This window comes from Coenobita brevimanus, chromosome 42 (genome assembly GCF_032717465.1).
Source record: "Coenobita brevimanus isolate Jiangsu-jjx chromosome 42, ASM3271746v2, whole genome shotgun sequence".
Classification (NCBI taxonomy): Eukaryota; Metazoa; Arthropoda; class Malacostraca; order Decapoda; family Coenobitidae; genus Coenobita; species Coenobita brevimanus.
The window spans coordinates 8,571,736-8,578,872 of record NC_136995.1 but is presented as its reverse complement, the minus strand read 5'-3'; the positions used below and the strand labels follow the sequence as shown (position 1 = coordinate 8,578,872).

At 35.9% G+C, this 7,137-nt stretch overlaps 1 pseudogene; it reads right to left on the bottom strand.

The window, feature by feature from the left end:
• Positions 1–534: 534 nt before the first annotated feature.
• LOC145397715 (5S ribosomal RNA) lies at positions 535–653 on the bottom strand (annotated as a pseudogene).
• Between the last annotated feature and the right edge of the window lie 6,484 nt (positions 654–7,137).

Genomic DNA, 7,137 nt, shown 5'->3' with positions numbered 1-7,137 from the left:
AAAAAAAATAGCGCCATTTGTTAACTTTTTGAGATGGAATACATCAGTTCACTAATTTAAATTAATTATACTGGTGATGGCAAAAACCCTTATTTTGGGCAGAAATCGATTAATACGCAAATTCCACGTTTTTTTTTTCTAAAATTCAGAGAACATTTATTAGGGTGAAAAGTATGTTCCTTAAAAAATTATACCCGGGGAGAAATGAAATAAAAAGAAACCGACTAGCAAGTAAAACGAGTTTTCATTTTTTTTGGCAAAATTTCAAATTGATGAAAGGGAGATTTTAAAGTCGCAAATATTGTTACAAGGAACAAGGAATTTTTTTTTTTCTTTCACAATTGGATTTGAAATGGCATCTCGAGCCTTATGATTATATATTATATATATATATATATATATATATATATATATATTTTCATTGCCAGACGCCATGTATCCCAAACGGGGTGACCAAGGGCTTAGAGTTAATTGTTTTACAGGGAGGGGCACTAATACTCCACCAACCCCACTTGACACGTAGGGAGAACGTTATGCCAACAGCATCTGGTGTTCCCAGGCGGTCACCCATCCAAGTACTAACCAGACCCAACGTTGCTTAACTTCGCTGATCGGACGGGAAGCGGTGTACTCAACGTGGCATATATATATATATATATATATATATATATATATATATATATATATATATATATATATATATATATATATATATATATATATATATATATATATATATATATATATATATATATATATATATATATAAAGGTAATAGCTGGTTAAATTGATAAACATTTCTGACGGTTCCTCAATTCCACAAATTTTTCCTATATTAGAAATTGAAAAGGAAGAAAGAAGCAGCATGCAGAAGCATTAACATGAACTGTCTAGAGATGGTATCGGGCTTTACCTTAACAGGTGGGTCTTTTAAATGACCACTTTTCATTATTTGTGGCCACCCATACATAGATCAAAAATAGTGCCAATTGTGAACTTGGTCCGAAAGAAGGCATCCACTTTGTGAAAAATTCAAAAATATTTTACGATTGATGCTTAAGACCTCGTATTTTGTGATGAAAGCCCAAATGTGAAATTCCACAAATGTTCTCAAAATATATGTTGAAAACAAAATGTTTCAAAGACAAGAAAACTACCAAAAAAAAAAAAAAAAGCAATAAGGAGAAATGAAGTAAGATATAAGAAAAAAAAGATCCATTTACATATAAAAAGAGCAGATATTTGAGGTGTTCATGCGCATTAAGGCTCAACTGATGATGGCATGGTCGAAATTTTTTTTTTTTTTTTAATTTACACTTTATCTTTACGCCGGTTGATAAAATCTGAAAACAGTGATCTTTGAACTTTATGAAGGTTCGTATTATGCTGTGAGCCATATTTCCTTTGGCAAAATCAATCCAGATAATTTTTTTTTTAATGAGGATATATTGAATGATAAAACGAATAGAAGAATGTTAAAACACCATTGCAATAGTAAGATATAAAATCGATGACAGATTCAAAGAGAAAAGTGCAGCATGAGGGAACATTGTAATGAGCACTTTTAAACTATCGTCAGAACGTTTCAATTTTTACTTTGGCAAGATGGTGTATTAAATGATTTTCTTGATTCATTGTAATCACTTGAAGGAGAAAATGAGGGTAATTGTGAACTTATTAAAAAAAAAAAAATCCGCTTAATTACTAATTCAAAGCAATTATATTGGCGGCCACAAGAACACCTTATTTTCGGGTGAAAATCCGAAAATGTGCTCTAAATTAGTTGGGAAACAGACTTTAATTCTTTATAAAACCAGAAAACATTTCTGAGCTTGAAAAACACCGTAAAAAAAATACACCCATAAGAAAAGAAATACAATATTGGAAGAAACTGATTTACCCGTGAAAACCGATTTTACTTTAGGTGTTTTAGTATAATAATTTTCAAACTATGAAAGGGGAAACTATGAGAGGGTTGTCGATAATAATGTGAAATTTTGAGTAAGAAAGGAGACTGCTATTATCAAAACTCAAGTAATAAACTTGAGCTTTGAAATGAATCTTGATCCTCCTGATTAAATTTCAAAACGTAGCTTTCCACGTTATAAAAGGTCTTGTTAGATAAGTCATATAATTAGGTAAAATCACTACGAACTGTGGTAACTCGTATATACGAAATTTAAGGAACGTAAAAATTATTACGAGAAAGTCTAAACATTTCATTTCTGACGTATAACTCTGATCATCATGTATGTCATAGTTCTTTAAGAAGATAGATATCGCGTGAATGTCAGAAACACACACACACACACACACACACACACACACACACACACACACACACATACAAACATTGGAGGATCATTCACGTGAACTGTTGTAAATGATGTCTTCAGATTGTTTTGATTCTTACTTTAGCAAGAGGGTCTAGTTTTTATTTTATTTTTTCATTCATCGTAGCCGCCCCTTATATTGCCAATATCAAGCCTCTTCCAATATAGAGCGCCCGATTTATGGATGACAAAGCTAAATATACATCTTTCACAAAAATACTTTAAACCTTTGGGGAAACAAAATCAGTTAATTCTGAAATTCACAAAAGATTTCTAAATGTGTAAAAAATGATGCAAAAAAAAAAAAATTACCCCTATAAGAAGTAAAGTAACACAAGAAGAGCTCGATTTTCACTTAAATTGTCGACATTAAGCACAATAAGTTTCAGTTCATGTGGGGGTCATCGATAGGATGGAGAAATTTAAAGTTAGAGGAGATTATATTATTTGTATATCTAGGACTCTAAAATGGCATCTTTATCCCCCCAAGTTTAAAAGAATGTAATAATTTTTCTTTAAAGAAAATGACCAGATACCGTAATATAAAAGTGCATAGGAGACAACAGATTTGATCAATCAGAGTATGGTCGAGAAAAGCGCGATTCAAGGATCAGGGGGTGTCATAATGGGGCAGTGTATTTTTATGCTCCTCAGCCGTACGGTAAAATTAAAATGCCTACCCGAGCTTCTAAATAACCCCTCTCGAGTGGTGTTACCTTACGGGAATTCATTTTTTTTTTCTCAACGAAATATCCACTGATTTCTTCTTTGTTTAGTTTCTGAATTACTGTAATATACGTTTTCGCACACCACCAGCCGGCAGCCCACACTATTACCTTCTTGCTAACCAGTTACCAGGGATGTATCGGAGAAGTGTTGTTGTTTCTTATTGATATATCCTTAGTGTGCGCTTATTTGGTGGATTGCCAGAGTGCCTCCTAAGAATCATGCACAAGGCTGAAAGCTTGGGAAGCAGTTGGCACGATAGAAGAAAGAAGAAAATATTTCTGCTCCTGCCCAAGTTCAGTCACGCCTTTCCACCACAGAAACTTCCGATTCACGCGGCAAACACCCCACGTCCTCTGACCACAGCCACAGAACACACACACACACACACACACACACACACACACACACACAACCTAAGAACACGGAGTTGGATAAAGTGTATTCCATGATCTTTGTTACTTCTTAAACACTTGCTATTTATTCATGCCTCTCCTAGCAAAAATGGTATATTTGGATTAAAACTTATTTTGCAACAATTGCAGCAAATGTTAATATTCAGGATAAAGAAAAAACAGCTGATGTCTAGACATTATTTGGGATCCTATTTAATTATAAAAGATACCTTTATTGTATTAGTAATATAAACGAGAACTATTCCAAATAAGGTTTTCTGTCATTATGGTAAATTATAATTTTAATGTTAAATTATCTACTGTATTTTGGGATTATACATTCTTAATTCAATACATGAGATTTATCAGTTTAATGATCACTGCATTAAACTGTATCAGTGATAATCGATTTCGAGAACAAGTGGACCTGATGGGGAAAAAAGTGTCAAATCAGAAGCACAAACTTATAGTGAGCAATTGATGCAGAAAATTGCATAAGTGTGACGTTGAATATTCGTCATTGTCGGTTGTAGTTTATGGTCTTGAGGCAGAGAGACTTTTGAATAGCCGAATACATCAATTTGTTACCTGTGATGTAGTATAATTTCGCAAATAATTGCAATTTTTGCTTTATTTTTCATCGATATCATCAAAACAATAAAGAATATTGGTGTAATGTCGGGTTATAAAAAATCAAGATGCAAACAAGAAAGAAGACATTATTAACATGATTCTTTCAAATTATATATATATATATATATATATATATATATATATATATATATATAGGTATATATATATATATGTATATATATATATATGTATATATATAGATGTATATATATATATATGTGTGTGTGTGTGTGTGTGTGTGTGTGTGTGTGTGTGTGTGTGTGTGTGTGTGTGTGTGTGTGTGTGTGTGTGTCATTCAGTTATGCATTAACCTGCATACACTATGTTGTGTGTAAATGTACAGTATTTGTATTAACAGAGAAAGAGAGAGAGAGAGAACCATGTACCTTTCATTCTCTTGAAGCAATACCTGAATGAATCATGGATTCGATTCACGTTTGGGGAATTTGAATTGTCACACCCATATGTGTGTGTAATCGTAGAGAGAGATAGGAAGAGAGTCAACATTGTATTTCGAAACAAAATAATCACGAGTCCTATATTATACGATGTAGCACCGTCCCTCAACTCACCCGTTCCTTTGATACTTCGGGGGTACGTAGCCTTTCCATTAACCCTCCCTCTAAACATCAATTCCCCGCCTTGGGACGATAGTATTGAGTAGGCAGGGATGCCAGATTATCCAAACTAATATTCTGTTGCAAAAATTTATTGGGCTACTGTACACTGGGAGTCAAAAGTTCTGTCCTGATCCCAAGCACAAAATGAATCACTACAAAGAGAGGTTCGAGCAACAGTGTTTCGGGAGGAGGAGGATCCGAGGTGCTGAGGTGGCAAGAGACGGGGTCAGAGGGAGGGATTGAGTGTCCGGATTCATGAGTAGATAAGTAACCAAGATTGCCATGATGTCATTGATTCACTGATACGGTTATATTAAATTAATAAGTATGAACATGAAATACAGGTAACTGCATACTCCGCAAGACAATTTTGTATAAAGGGATCAAGAGAATCATTGGTACTACTATGATGTTTCTCAGATCATACTTTTCTGTCTCTAATGAGGTTATAATTCTTACCACACTTAAAGGTATTTCACCTTGATTTTGAGTCCTTCAGCTAAGGAAGGACTTTGTGGCAAAAACCTGATCATCTCAACCAGTTTCAGGAGAAGATGTTCAGGATAAAGTTAAAAAATATAGCGGCGAATTTTAATGTAAAGGCAATGAAACAAGTTAAACAAATGCATTCATATCAATCAGGCAATATTAATGATACACGATGAAGTTATTGTATTTATGATATAGAATTGGAATTCTGCTATTTACATATACAAGTAACCCACCTTGACTAGAAATACATTATTATAATTACACTAATTTATGATAACGCTAAATATCAATAACCCTTAGAGAGGAAACATAAGGATGATATTGGCAAACAATGCCAGGCATACAGAATACAGATATATAGGGTATTACATCTCAGTATTAAAGCTACCCTAAACGGAATCAAAGAACATTATATCATCAAGCATTCAAATGATGCAAACACATCAGTACAAGATCCAGCCACCTTGAACTTTAACAACTTCAACCCTGAAGATGACGCTACTCAGACTTCGGCTGCAGTATCGCTGCAAGATCTGATGTGTAGCCAAGTTGTTGTCCAAGAACAACATTCTGACCCAACACTTGCTGCCATGCGAAAGAAACAAAAGGGTAGAGTGATAAAGTATTCACGGGGAGGTCAAGCCAAGTTCCTTTGCAAACAAGGACGGCTCTACCGTGAATCACGAACACCCGAGGACGAGGTTCGATTGCAGTTTGTCGTTCCGGCTAAGTACCGCCTAGCAGTGTTAGAATGGGGTCATTTTTCAGCCTCAGGAGGTCACTTGTGTAAAAAGGAAGACCCAGGGCCGTATCTGAGCTGACTTTTTCTGGCCAGAGATGGGACGAGAAATAGATAGCTTTGTGCATTCCTGCAATGTGTGTTCACGTACCACTAATCAGATACATGTCCTTCCTGTGCCGTTTGAACCCACACCCATAATCTCTGAAGCAGTTGAGAGACAGGGCAGTGGTGAAGTGGGTGCAGACCTGATGTCTCACCTGCTAACTGCTGACTAACACGGACAACTGTTGTATGCTGGGTTCCGTAAGATAGGCGTCCTCAGAGATTTGAGTAATCTAAGGACCAGCCTGGTTCCCAGTTAAAAATGTACCAGTAATTGCTCGTTGGTCCCACAGGACACGTTACGTCCAGGACTTGTATATACATGTATACCATATGTTAAGGGAGAAGTTTGAGAACCCTGCAGACAGTCCGAGGCTGTGTATGAATTACCTTGTGGAAAGTCTCGAGCTGTGGGCCTCTCTGAGGATTCCCGGAGAATGCACAATATCCACACGAGTGTTCACACCCAAGGTGGGTGTTAAAACGTGACCTGCCCGAGATTGCGTAGCGATTCTCAGCTTCCTGTCATTAATCGTATGTGTAGAGTTAGGTTAACAAATAAACTGCCAGTTCTAAGAGATTTGAGCAATTCAAGAACTGACACGCTTCCTGGTTAATAATGTTAGGTTAACCAGTAAACTGCCCGTTCTAAGAGATTTCAGGAATTCAAGAACTGACACGTATCCTGGTTAATAAATTAGCTTAACCAGTAAACTACAAGGGTCCTGAGAGATTTGTGAATCATAAGACTGCGTTTCCTGGTTAATAATGACATAAGTACTGATTGCTAAGGCAGAAAGAGAAAGAAATGACACTTTTGATGCTCCACCTTGATTCCTTTCGCAGGTGCAGCTGGCAGGTGCAGCATTGCCATGCAGAACAGCTGATCGTCCCTGACGCATGCTGCCGCCTCTTCTCTTCTGCCTGGTCGTCATCATTTATTATTGATTTGCATTATGTAATTTTACACGTAGGTACAGTTACACCACAACTGTCACCTGCACCGTGTATCACATACATCTCGCTACATAACAATTAGTTGTTAATGTAAATGTAGCGAACTTTTCGCTCAGTTTGACCTGAGTACAGGATTT